Source organism: Scyliorhinus canicula, chromosome 13 (assembly GCF_902713615.1).
Source record: "Scyliorhinus canicula chromosome 13, sScyCan1.1, whole genome shotgun sequence".
Lineage (NCBI taxonomy): Eukaryota > Metazoa > Chordata > Chondrichthyes > Carcharhiniformes > Scyliorhinidae > Scyliorhinus > Scyliorhinus canicula.
This window is the reverse complement of record NC_052158.1, coordinates 151,855,713-151,870,604: the sequence shown is the minus strand read 5'-3', so window position 1 is coordinate 151,870,604 and position 14,892 is coordinate 151,855,713.

Genomic DNA, 14,892 nt, shown 5'->3' with positions numbered 1-14,892 from the left:
AGCAGCACGGTTCGATTCCCGTATTAACCTCCCCGGACAGGCGCCGGAATGTGGCGACTAGGGGCTTTTCGCAGTAACTTCATTGAAGCCGACTCGTGACAATAAGCGATTTTCATTTCATTTTCGTATAGCACCTTCTAATGTTGGACTCAAACTATTCGAGGAATAACTCAATTTCTTGCAAATATGCTTTTAATAATTTCAGTATTGGTCAATGGAGCAATCAATTTGCTGACTACCAAGTGTGTTCATGGTAAAGTCGTGTTAAATATTCAAGTTTCGAAACATTAGAACTGCTTGTTCCACGAGTCCAGGTTTCTGTGATGGCATGCGCACAGGAGTCTGGCTGAGCGAAATTATTTTTTGAAAAGGTAAATACGCCACATCCACTGATCCCTTATCGATCCTCTAGTTTATATTCACAAAAACCCTAACAGGTTTGTCGAATCTGATTTTCCATTCATAAATTGATGTCAACTTTGCCAATCCCGATTATGGTATCTTATGTGTGATGTACTATCCTTCGGCCATTGGGATTCTCCGTTCCCAAAGGCAGCACAACCAAATCTGTGGATGGCATTGCGGGGATAGCTTAAATGTGGAATCCCAACTGGCAAGCAGCTGGCGTAGAACAGACGGCTGCCAGCAAACATGATGCCGCCGAGAAGCACTCTGCTGGGGAACCCAAAAATCCAGCCTCTTCTTCCTCGAATAGCGAAGTAACCTTTAATTAATTTGGGTCCATGGAACTGTTCTAGAGTCCAGGGAAAATTGATGGATCAAAGGTAAAGGACGGGATTCTCCGATATCGCGGCCGTGTTGACGCCGGAGTCAAAACCAGCGTGAGCGACGCCAGCTTCGACCCGATCAAAAGTGCACCTGTTCTGCGCAACAGAAGGGTCTAGCATGGGCATCACAGGAAGCGTGACGGCATGGCCCAGAATGGCATCACAGACGCGCGCGGCATAATTGACGCTCTGCGCGTTGTGTGAAATAGGCTCCACCCGCACACAAGCCAGGGATCGACCCAGGCCATCAGGCGTAGCCCGCCCCCATCCAGTGCCAGGCTGGCAATGCCCTAGGGACTCATCCAGTGATGGGGAGGGCAGCCACAGCAACAGCCCCCCGGCCCAGTCGAGTCAGAACGCCACAACCCAGAGGATGCAGACACAGGGGACAGGCGGGCGGGACACCATGACACAGGGGACCTACAGCGAGGACATGGACACACAGTGCACACCAACCCAGGGCACCCACACACAGAGGATGGACAGACAGGACACCCACACAGAGGGGACGGATGGACAGGACACCCACACACAGGGGTGGACGGACAGGACACCACACACACAGGGCATGGATGGACAGGACACCCACACACAGGTGTGGATGGACAGGACACCCACACACAGGTGTGGACAGACAGGACACCCACACACAGTCAGACAGGATACACCACTCCAGGGGACACCGCACTTTCAGTCCAATGAGGACCTCGACATAACGCCACAGCTATCTCCTACATGCTTCACCATCGCAGAGACTCTCACCTTGGTTGGTCACCTTAGCGATGAGTCTTCAGGGACACTCACTGGTGCGCACTACACAGTCGTCCCGGTACAGCAGGTGGAGGTAGGAGCAGCTGAGGGGCCAGACGGTCAGAAGGCAGACCAGTCCTAGCAACCAGCTGCCGCCCGGATGGATCGCGGGTTCCTCGAGTTTCCACACCCACCCATAGACCCGATGCAGTCAGGGACCTAGTGACAAGTGAAGGGGATGGCGGGCGGCTGGCAGCGCCTGCAGACACAGATGGAGAAGTCCAACCGCATGCAGGAGCAGGGTGTGGTGCCAGTCATGCATGCACACCGAGGCCAAAACCGCACGTGTGGCATCCGCGGTGGAGGCAATGGGGCAATGGTGTTGGGCATGGGTCGCAGCATGCAAGACGTAGGGTTTTCTGTGCAGGAGGGAGCTGTGGACTATGACATGAGCCAGAGCCAGCTGCAGATCGCAGCAGCGCTCACCACCATGGCCCAGTCTCAGCGGGCCATGGCTGAGAGCATCAGCGCCATTGCCCAGGTGCTGGCCAGCGTCGCCCAGACCCAGACAGGGATGGCTAACTCCCTGAGCTCCATGGCTGCAAACCTGCAGACCCTTGTCGATATCAGGGCAGCCCTCCAGGACTGGCAGTGCCAGGTGCCGTGGGTGCTGGACCCGCTAACATCCCCGTCGAATGGAGAGCCCTGGGGGCCATCGGGCACCTCGAGGGGGGAGGAGGTGCTGGGGCCCATTCTGGGTCCCCCTGCAGGGGAGGTTCCGGAACACCACGACACCTTGGACTACCCCCCTTCCGTCCCAGCTGCATCTGGTGGGAAATGAGCAGAACAGGCTGGCAGCACACATTCCTGGTTGCCCTAGGCGCAGCCTGGCCCATCCAGGCTGGGTCACCCAAGGAAATGGCCTCCAAAAGGGACCCGAGTCACAGGGCAGGAGGCACAGGGGTCTGCCTCCAGTTCTGCTGTACCGTTTGGGGAACCACCTAGACATAGTCGTAGGGCCTGTAAGGCCAGAAAAGTAGTCACCGAGTAAGTGGGTCACTGCACGATGCACCTGTCACTGACACCTGGGAGATGCCAGAGCGGTCCCCACTCGGCGACTGGAACGATCACGTGGCATAGACGTTTAGGGCGACCATCACCTTGACGACCACCGGGAGAGGATGTCCACCCCCCTTTCTACACGATGGCAGTTATGCCATCAGGTGGCAGATACGAGCGACAGTTTCCCGGTTCATCCGGAGTCTCCTCCTGCATGCCCTGTCCGCGAGGTCCTGGAAGGACATGCGGTGCCGGTACAGGTGAGGCCTCATCGGGTGCCTCCGTCGCCTTGGCATAGCCTCCTCCTCCTACCCCTCATCCTGTCAGGCAGGCGGACCTCCAGCCTGGGTGGCTGCCACCTGCCCCTCTGTGGCACACTCCCCTGCGGCAGCCTCTGCTGTCTCCCTGTCACGTCCCTGCTCCAGCTCCTATAGGGCTTCATGCAGGGCAGCGGCCCCCACCATGGACCCAGCAGCACTGGGTGATGGCCAATCATAACCGGCTGCAGGGGATGGGGGTAGATGACATTTATCTTGCACATAACCCCCCTCTGCAACCAGCTGGTGCCTAGCCACGCATAAACCACCCCCCACACCCGACACCTCCCCGACACCTCTCCACCCAGGCTCCACCCCCTCCCCGACACTTCTCTTCCCGGCCCCACCCCCTCCTCGACACCCCTCCACCCCACCAAGTTCCCCGCCGGCCCCGACCCCCTGGCACCCCCATGGCCCCGACCCCCACAACACTCCCCGCCTACCCCCCCCCCCACACCAGCACCGCCCCACCACCCCGGCTCTGGGGAGCCTCCACCCTCGACAACGGCATCCCCTGCACCCATGGCTGTGCTGTCGCGGCATCTCTGGCATCCCCCCCATGCTGACGCCTACCTCCTCCTTCGTCGGTGTCACCACCGCGACTGGTTCACGCCATTCTGAAGGATATTTGATTCACGCTGGCGTGACGCCTTCGGCCCATTAGGGCTGGAGATTCGCTGCAGGCCCAGGGACCAGCACGTCGTGCCACTTCTGCCGACTCGGCCAATGCATTTATTAACTCTGCAGCAATCACTTCTGAGGTGAAGGCCATGAGGCAATAGGAAGACCGACGGAAGTGATCCCTAACACTTAATAATAATAATAGCTTATTGTCACAAGTAGTGACTTCCGTGAAGTTACTGTGAAAAGCCCCGAGTCGCCACATGCCGGCACCTGCTCAGGAGGCTGGGACAGGAATTGAACCTGCCCTGCTGGCCTTTTTCTGCATGACAAGCCAGCTGTTTAGCCCACTGTTCTGAACCAGCCCCTTAGGCTTGAAAGCAGAAAGCTACTGAGATCCGCACACTCCGTGTCAACCATCCATATGTCCTCTCGGATAAGTGAACTGCTCTCAACTGTCACGCGTTGCATGCTTTTCCTGTCTATTTAACTAATGCGGCTAAATTGCTTCTTCTTAATAAACTTAATAAACTACTTTAGAATTACACACGATTGCCTATCTTAGGTATTTGCGGCTCCCAAAACCAAAATACTGCATGTTGTTGTCAGAAGTGGGATCCACCATTGTTGAGATGACATTCGCTCGAAATTTGAGTAGTAACATTATTAGGTTGCAGTTAGATGCAGGTGGAGTAGTCAACAAGGGAACCAAGGAGAAGCAATGACATTGGCAAATGCTAGGGAATGACTGGTGAGAGTCTGACTGAGAAAACGTGTGTACCTGGAGCCAGAGATGGCCTTGCAGCTGTAAATAATTCCATAAAACCACAATAAGAAGTATTACAACACCAGGTTCAAGTCCAACAGGTTTGTTTCAAACACTAGCTTTCGGAGCACTGCTTCTTCCTCAGGTGAATGAGGAAGGAGCAGTGCTCCGAAAGCTAGTGTTTGAAACAAACCTGTTGGACTTTAACCTGGCGTTGTAAGACTTCTTACTGTGCTCACCGGAGCCCAACACCAGCATCTCCACACCATTAAACCATAAGACATGGGAGCAGAATTAGGCTACTCGGCCCATCGATCTGCTCCGCCATTCAATCATGGATTCCAGCAGAGATTACAGGTGATTACTTGTCAATTCATCAGATGGACTGCACGGCGTCCTTGGGCAAGGCAAAGGGCGGTGGGGTTTGTTTCCTCATCAACACCTCGGTTCTCATATGTGGCGACCCTGAAGAGCTATTGTTCCCCAGATCTTGAATACTTGACTGTGAAGTGTCTTCCGCGGGAGTTCACTTCTGCCATTATTACAGCGGTCTACATTCCACCCCAGGCAAATTTGAAGAAGGTGCTTGATGAATTGTTCACTGGTGTAAATAACTTTGAAACTGATAACTGGAGGCCTCGTTCATCATGGCCAACGATTTGAACCAGGCCAATCTCAAGAGGGCATTTCCAAAATTTTACCAACACATTTCCCCTCCCACCAGGGGCCCGAACATCCTTGGCCATGGTTATACAACCATCAGGGATGTTTACCACTCCATCCCCGACTCCGTTTGGGATAATTGGAACACAGGATGGTTCTCCTTCTCCCGGAATACAAGCGGACACTGAAGCGGAGGATACAGGGAAGAAAGTTGTGCAATGCCGGTTTGAGGCACTGGAAGAGCTCCTACCCAACTGTTTGGAGTCAGTGGATTGGCTCATATTTAAGAACTCAGCGACCAACCTAAACGAGCATGCTGCTATAGTCACAGACTTCATCAGGAAGTGTGTTGAGGACTGGCTGCCAAATAAGTTAATATGTTCATTTCCGAATCGGAAACGATGGTTCAATAGGGAGATCCATTCCCCGATTGAAGTTCAGGACTGAGGTGTCTAAGATGGGAGACCTTGACCGATTCAAGAACTGTAGTTACGACATTCATGGCCGTGCACTTAGATCCTGCATGGACCAATTGCCGAGTGTATTCGCGGAGACATCTTTAACCTCTCCTTACTCTGTTCTCAGGTTCCCACCTGCTTTAAGGAAACCATTATCATACCGGTGCCAAAGAAAAGCCAATCAGTGTGCCTCAATGAATATTGCCCCGTGCCCCTGATATCTATTATTATGAAGTGCTTCGAGAGATGAGTCATGAGATGCATCAAATTCAACTTTCCAGATTGCCTTGATCCACTGGAATTTGCTTAGTGCTTTAACCAGTCTACAGTAGATGCTATTTCCCTTGTCTTACACTCATCTTCGGAACATCTCAACAACAAGGACACTAATGTCAGGCTCCTGATTATTGCCCATAGTTCTGCTTTTAATACCATAATTCCAACCAAGCTCATATCCAAATTCCAAAACCTAGGACTTGGCAACTGGATTTTCGATTTCCAAACTCACAGACCACAATCAGTAAGAATAGGTAATTACATCTCCTCCATGATAGTCCTAAACAACAAGGCCGTGCAAGGCTGCTTATTCAGCCCTCTATTATATTCTATGTACACATGATTATGTGCCAAAAATTTGGCTCCAACTCCATCTATATGTTTGCTGATAATACAACCATAGTGGGTCAGATTTCAAGCAACGACAAGTCAGAGTACAGGAGAGAGGTAGAGAAGTTGGTAAACATGGTGTAATGACAGCAATCTCTCCCTTATTGTCAGCAAAACAAAGGAGCTAGTCATCAACTTTAGGAAGCAAGGTATAGTACATGTCCTTGTCTATATCATCAAACCATGGAATCCTTACAATGCAGAAGAACGCCATTCGGACCACTGAGACTGCACCGACCCTCTAACAGAGCACTCCGCCCAAGTTCTCTTCCTTGCCCTTTTCCAATAACCCCTTAACTTAACCTGCACATCTTTGGACACTAAAGGGCAATTGATCGTGGCCAATCCACCTAACCTGCACATATTTGAACTGTGGGAGGAAACTGGATCACCCGGAGGAAATCCACGCAGACACAGGGAGAATGTCCAAACTCCACACAGTCACCCGAGGCTGGAATTAAACCCGGGTCCCTGGCGCTGTGAGGCAGCAGTGCTAACTACTGTGCCACTCCACATCACATAATGTGGAGATGGTTGACAATTTCAAGTTCCTAGGTGTGAACATTACCAACAATTTATCCTGGTCCACCTATGTCAACATTATGATTATGAAAAGGCAAGAACGCCTTTACTTCCTCAGGATTCCACACATCATGATTGTCCTTTTTTCAAACTTCTTCCATTGGGCCGAAGATACAAAAGCTTGAGAACTCATTCTAGCAGATTCAAAAACAGTTTATTCCCTGCTACTACTAGACTCTTGAATGGCCCATGTATGATTAAATTGTATTTTTAATGTTTTTATTCTTTTTTACTGTTATAATTATTTATTGTATGTTGTACTTATGTATGTATATGTTTATGAGTGATCTGTCAAGCCTGTACGCAGAATAATACTTTTCTCTGTACCTTGGTACATGTGACAGACTTTATCAATAAACCTGTGAAGATGTGCTTGTTGCTATGTCTCAGATTGGACAGTGATTAACCATCACCCCTGTGACCTCGATCAGTGACGGCAAGATCTGGATTAAAAGGAGAAACATCGGAGACATGAATAGCAATAACTGGCAGGAACAGCTATTGTGAAGGAACCCTGAACCCAGGACTCAGAGATATTGGAACCCAACGTGAGGCAGACTGACCATCTTGCCTCGCAACAGGTGATATCTAAGTCGAAGCCGTGAGTTGTGGCACTTTGAGTAATCGAGTTCAGATAATTTGTGGTAACTTTTCCTAAATCAGTAACTGGGAAGGGAAAATGAAGGAAATTGTTGTACAATAACTTAAGAGTTTGGATGTCTTGTCCGCTGCGTCAGTTGATCCCAATCCGAAGTGCAACAAATGCTTGTTTTTGCAAAAGAATCTTGGGTGGGAAACGTCTCACAAAGCAGCAAAAAGTTTTGAAATCATTGGAATCTGGTCTAAACTTCGGCTACGTTGGATTTGGAGCAGGAGTAGGACATCTGGCCCCTCGAGCCTGCTCCGCCATTCAATGAGATCATGGCTGATCTTTTGTGGACTCAGCTCCACTTTCCGGCCCGAACACCATAACCCTTAATCCCTTTATTCTTCAAAAAACTATCTATCTTTACCTTAAAAACATGTAATGAAGGAGCCTCAACTGCTTCACTGGGCAAGGAATTCCATAGATTCACAACCCTTTGGGTGAAGAAGTTCCTCCTAAACTCAGTCCTAAATCTACTTCCCCTTATTTTGAGGCTATGTCCCCTAGTTCTGCTTTCACCCGCCAGTGGAAACAACCTGCCTGCATCTATCCTATCTACTCCCTTCATAATTTTAAATGTTTCTATAAGATCCCCCTCATCCTTCTAAATTCCAATGAGTACAGTCCCAGTCTACTCAACATCTCCTCATAATCCAACCCCTTCAGATCTGGGATTAACCTTGTGAATCTCCTCTGCACACCCTACAGTGCCAGTATGTCCTTTCTCAAGTAAGGAGACCAAAACTGAACACAATACTCCAGGTGTGGCCTCACTAACACCCTATACAATTGCAACATAACCTCCCTAGTCTTAAACTCCACCCCTCTAGCAATGAAGGACAAAATTCCATTTGCCTTCTTAATCACCTGTTGCACCTGTAAACCAACCTTCTGTGACTCATGCACTAGCACACCCAAGTATCTCTGCACAGCGGCATGCTTTAATATTTTATCGGTTAAATAATAATCCCGTTTGCTGTTATTCCTACCAAAATGGATAACCTCACATTTGTCAACATTGTATTCCATCTGCCAGACCCTAGCCCATTCACTTAACCTATCCAAATCCCTCTGCAGATTTCCAGTATCCTCTGCACTTTTCGCTTTTCCACTCATCTTAGTGTCATCTGCAAACTTGGACACATTGCCCTTGGTCCCCAACTCCAAATCATCTATGTAAATTGTGAACAATTGTGGGCCAAACACGGATCCCCGAGGGACACCACTAGCTACTGATTGCCAACCAGAGAAACACCCATTAATCCCCACTCTTTGCTTTCTATTAATTAACCAATCCTCTATCCATGCTACTACTTTACCCTTAATGCCATGCATCTTTATCTTATGCAGCAACCTTTTGTGTGGCACCTTGTCAAAGGCTTTCTGGAAATCCAGATATACCACATCCATTGGCTCCCCGTTATCTACTGCACTGGTAATGTCCTCAAAAAATTCCACTAAATTAGTTAGGCATGACCTGCCCTTTATGAACCCATGCTGCGTCTGCCCAATGGGACAATTTCTATCCAGATGCCTCGCTATTTCTTCCTTGGTGATAGATTCCACCATCTTCCCTACTACTGAATTTAAGGTCACTGGCCTATAATTTCCTGCTTTCTGCCTACCACCTTTTTTAAACAGTGGTGTCACGTTTGTTAATTTCCAATCCACCAGAACCACCCCAGAGTCTAGTGAATTTCGGTAAATTATCACTAGTGCATCTGCAATTTCCCTAGCCATCTCTTTTAGAACTCTGGGATACATTCCATCAGGGCCAGGAGACTTGTCTACCTTTAGCCCCATTAGCTTGCCCATCACTACCTCCTTAGTGATAACAATCCTCTCAAGGTCCTCACCTGTCATAGCCTCATTTCTATCAGTCGCTGGCATGTTATTTGTGTCTTCCACTGTGAAGACCGACCCACAAAAACCTGTTCAGTTCCTCAGCCATTTCCTCATTTCCCATTATTAAAACTCCCTTCACATCCTCTAAAGGACCAATATTTACCTTAGCCACTCTTTTTTGTTTTATATATTTGTAAAAACTTTTACTGTCTGTTTTTATATTCTGAGCAAGTTTACTCATACTCTATCTTACTCTTCTTTATAGCTTTTTTAGTAGCTTTCTGTTGCCCCCTAAAGATTTCCCAGTCCTCTAATCTCCCAGCAATCTTTGCCACTTTATATGCTTTTTCCTTCAATTTGATACTCTCCCTTATTTCCTTAGATATCCATGTTCGATTTTCCCTCTTTCTACCGTCCTTCCTTTTTGTTGGTATAAACCTTTGCTGAGCACTGTGAAAAATCGCTTGGAAGGTTCTCCACTGTTCCTCAACTGTTCCACCATAAAGTCTTTGCTCCCAGTCTACCTTAGCTAGTTCTTTTCTCATCCCCTTGTAATCTCCTTTGTTTAAACACAAAACACTAGTATTTGATTTTACTTTCTCACCCTCCATCTGTATTTTAAATTCCACCATATTGTGATCGCTCCTTCCGAGAGGATCCATAACTATGAGATCATGAATCAATCCTGTCTCATTACACAGGACAAGATCTAGGACCGCTTGTTCCCTCGCAGGTTCCATTACATACTGTTCTGGGAAACTATCGCGGATACATTCTATAAACTCCTCCTCAAGGTTGCCTTGACCGACCTGGTTAAACCAATCGACATGTAGATTAAAATCCCCCATGATAACTGCTGTACCATTTCTACATGCATCAGTTATTTCTTTGTTTATTGCCTGCCCCACCATAATGTTGCTATTTGGTGGCCGATAGACTACTCCTATCAGTGACTTTTTCGCCTTACTATTCCTGATTTCCACCCAAATGGATTCAACCTTATCCTTCGTAGCACCGATGTCATCCCTTACTATTGCCCGAATGTCATCCTTAAATAACAGAGCAACACCACCTCCCTTACCATCCACTCTGTCCTTCCGAATAGTTTGATACCCTCGGATATTTAACTCCCAGTCGTGACCATCCTTTAACCATGTTTCAGTAATGGCCACTAAATCATAGTCATTTACGATGATTTGTGCCATCAACTCATTAACTTTAGTCCAAATACTACGAGCATTCAGGTAAAGTACACTTATGTTGGTTTTTTTACCTCTGTTTTGAATCTTAACATATCCAGTTTTATTCCTTTCGTTATTACTGGGCCTATTTACTGAGCCCCCCTCAGTCACTGTACCTTGTACTGTCGCCCTTTTAGATTTTTGACTATGTCTTCTCTGCCTTGCACTTTTCCCCTTACTTCCTTTTGCTTCGGTCCCTGTTTTACTACCTTCTAACTTCCTGCCTCGGTTCCCATCCCCCTGCCATATTAGTTTAAACCCTCCCCTTCAGCGCTAGAACCCCCCCCCCCCCCCCCCCAGGACATCGGTTCCAGTCCTGCCTAGGTGCAGACCGTCCGGTTTGTACTGGTCCCACCTCCCCCAGAACCGGTCCCAATGCCCCAGGAATTTGAATCCCTCCCTCTTGCACCATCTCTCGAGCCACGCATTCGTCCTATCTATCCTGACATTCCTACTCTGACTAGCTCGTGGCACTGGTAGAAATCCTGAGATTACTACCTTTGAGGTTCTACTTTTTAGTTTAACTCCTAACTCCCTGAATTCCGCTTGTAGGACCTCATCCCGTTTTTTACCTATATCGTTGGTGCCTATGTGCACGACGACAGCTGGCTGTTCACCCTCCCCCCCCCCCCCCCGCCCAGAATGTCCTGCAGCCACTCCAAGACATCCTTGACCCTTGCACCAGGGAGGCAACATACCATCCTGGAGTCTCGATTGCGTCCACAGAACCGCCTGTCTATTCCCCTTACGATCGAGTCCTCTATCACTATAGCCCTGCCATTTTTCTTCCTGCCCTGCTGTGCAGCAGAGCCAGCCACGGTGCCTTGAATCTGGCCTCTGCTGCCTTCCCCTGGTGAGCCATCTCCCTCAACAGTATCCAAAGCGGTATATCTGTTTTGCAGGGCGATGACTGCAGGGGACACCTGCATTGCCTTCCTACTCTTGCTCTTTCTTTTGGTCACCCATTTTCTATCTCCCGCATTAATTTTCACCTGCGGTGTGACCAACTCGCTAAACATGCTATCCACGATCTCCTCAGCATCGCAGATGCTCCAAAGTGAGTCCATCCGCAGCTCCAGAGCCGTCAAGCGGTCTAACAGGAGCTGCAACTGAACACACTTCTTGCACGTGAAAGAGCCAGGGACAGTGGGCGTGTCGCTGAGCTCTCACATCGCACACGAGGAGCATGACACGGGTCTGGGATCTCCTGCCATGTCTTAAACCTTAGGTAAACTTATACAACAACAATTTCAAAATAAAAATAAATAAATTAGACAATGAGAAGAAAAACTACTTACCAGTCACTTACCAGGGTTAAAAAGCACCTTCTCTCACTCTGCACCAAATTACCTCACTGCACCAAATTACCAAGTTGCAATCCCACTCTCGATGTGTATCACTCAGGATGTGTCTCCTTGAAAAGTCCCAAAAGAACGCGACTTGCCACATTAATGCGTTGTCAGCTGAAGAAGTAGAAAATGACAAACACACACACTAAACTACAGCTGGGGGCTGTTTTTAAACGGCAATTGCTAAGAAATAATAAGGAAACAAATTCAACCGCGTTGAGGACCAAAGGGAATCTCGACCAAGGTTGAGCGGCTACACTAATGATGGAAAATTAATGATACGAGAAATTCCAGCTCTTCTACCACTTATCTTTCTGCAAACGTAAATGTTGCACACGTTAATTTGCAACTGGGGAGTTATCTCCATTCTTGCGCCCAGCGACGGTTGTAATCGAGACGCAAATCCATTCTTAAACGGAATTTGGTGAGTGAGTTCTGAGTGCAACAACACGCCCGTGTCAGGTTCTATACCAGCAATAGTGATCCTTCCACACAAACGCAACCCCGTCCATAAAACGGTCGCGGCCCCAAGATACAAGATGCAAGTTTCCTGTAGCTGCCCTTGCTGACAGGCTAATTTAGCATTGCCACCAGATATTCAGGTGCACTACAAAATAACGTCAGCTTTCTCGTGTTGTCTTGCAATTTTTATTTGACCCTCACTGTTAAATGTATCCGCACTGAATTCATACATTTTTATGGCTTCAGCGTAACTTCCATTTTAAAAGTCTGAAAGCTTCCCCACTTGCAGGTTTTTTGTCTGTTGTGTCCAATATGCTTGAGTGGCTGTTGAGTGAGTCGAACTCTAATTTTCGTACTTAAAGATGAACATAAGGTGCGAGGACGACCTTATGATTAAGTTAGGATTTTTTGCGTTGATTTATGCCCATTAAAGACCATTTTATGTCTTACTTTATTCTAAGGGAACTGTGAGAAGATTTGAGCATCAATTGACATTAACAGAATGAATGGTTGAATTGTGTATTGTGGTCTAATTCTGGGCAGTTCCCATGTAAAAAATCCCAATGAACTGACATAAAGATGTTGCTGAAAATAATTTCTGAATCTCTAAAGCACGCGGGCTATTATTCAACAAGAATGAAACAGGCCACAGTTGTATCCAAATCTGTCATTAAAACTTTCTCAACTTAGTTGTTAACGGTTATTCAATAACGGCATTACGTTGTAGTCGTTTCCTAATACAAGGGTTCAAGGCCTCGTGCTTTCTGACAATGTAAGATGCATTTTTGATTGGCCAAAGAGCTTGGAAACCCCCATTGCTAGCTTCAAAAGTTTTCAAAACAAGCTCTGAGAAAGATGCAGAAGGCTGTACCTGTTTGTCTTACATGGAATGTAAATGGTCACTACTTGTTGGCTGAATCCAGAAAATTCGGACACGTGACAAAATAACAAGAATTCGAGACTCTGGGTATGTCCTCAGGCACTGCTGAAAACTCAACTGCTAAAGTCAGGCAGCGTGTCAATGAGCACTGCCCGGTAAACTGCTGGGAACCTGGCTGACAATGAGTATCTATCCTACTTGGTAAAAGTGGCTATGGGGCTGTTGCAATCAGCAAGACTGCATTTCCTCGTTGAGATGTTCAACGAGGGAGAATCCTGGGGAATCCTGCCTTCTAAGATATATTCTGCTGGACCTTTGTCACTGAACGGGTCCAGGTGCGGCGCCAGTTTTGCTGTTGCGGAAGTCCTCGAACCACGAACCGGTGTCAACACTTTCTCAGGAATGAAGAATCCAGCCGCAAGTCCCCTCTGAGGAGTCAGTCAAAAAGGGAATGTCTCCAAACGAGGCGATGCACTGGGGAAGGGGTGACTGACAGTGTCGCAGGGAGGTGATTCATTTTTTGGGGGAGTGAGGGATACAAGGGAAAGCATTGATGTTCCTTTTGACCAATAAATACATTTCCGCCCGCGTTTCCGAAAGGGCGTTCAGCTATGAGGATATCTGTTTATGTGAATATAGCTTCAGCTTCCCATAACTGGTGTAAGCCCCGATTCAAATGTTGAAGAAACAATGCAGTCTATATTTTTTGTCTGAGGAGTATCACACCAATTTCAAAAATTCGGAAATCGAATGCGAACAGTGGGCTCACCAGGCGGAGAGAAGGACCTTTTAAAATGTGTTAAGTCCTCAATCTGCTAACACTTATTCAAAAAACATCATGGATTTTATTTTATTCGTTCATGGGAATTGGGTGTCGCAGGCTGGGTCAGCATTCATTGCCCATCCCTAATTGCCCTTGAGCTGGCAATTAAAAGTCAACCAAGTTACTGTGGGTCTGCAGTGGTATGTAGGTCAGATCAGGTACGGATGGCGGATTTCCTTCCCTAAAGGACCAGTTGGGTTTTTACAACAATCCACAATTGTTTCATAGTCATAATTAGACTTTTATTTCCAGATTTCAATTGAATTCAAACTGCACCATCTGCTTTGGGAGCCCAGGGGCTGGATTCTCCAAACCCAGACACCAAACTCGCGACCGGCGCCAGGGTGGAGAATCCAGTTCCCGCGTGGAATCGGGACTGGCGCCTGTGTCCCGTTTCTCCGGGGCCCGAAAAGCGACATACTTGGAGAGTACATCGCGCCACACATCTTAGCTGAGGCCATTGTTGGAGGCCCGCTCTGCCATCTCTGCCCCCGACTGGCCGAAGTCCCGATGGCGTGGATCAAATGTGGTCTGGCCGGTAGGGACACTAGCGTGGCAGCTGCAGCCTCAGTGCATGGCCGCCCTGGTTGGGGGCAGGCCAATCGGAGGGCAGAGGGAGCCTTGTATGCAGCCGGGCACTGTTCGAGCAGGTGGTCCTGGTCGGGCTTGCGGGCTATCGGTGGTCTATGTTTAGAGTCCTGCTCCACGGTCTGAGTCCGCCATGGAGCATGGTGCGGCCACTGGAGGTTGCTGCCATGCACATGCGCAGCCTCTGACCCGGAAGTGGGGGGGCCGTATCTACAGCAAAATCTGCTAGATCCACGTCGGGTCCCTCCTCGCCCCCTGCAGGGCTAGGAATATGTGGCCCTTTCATGCCAGTTTTTCTAGCGTGAAAGTCCACTTTTTTATGATGGCGTGGGGACATAGTCCCAAAAACAGTGAATCCAGCCACAGGTTCCCACAGTATTACCCTATT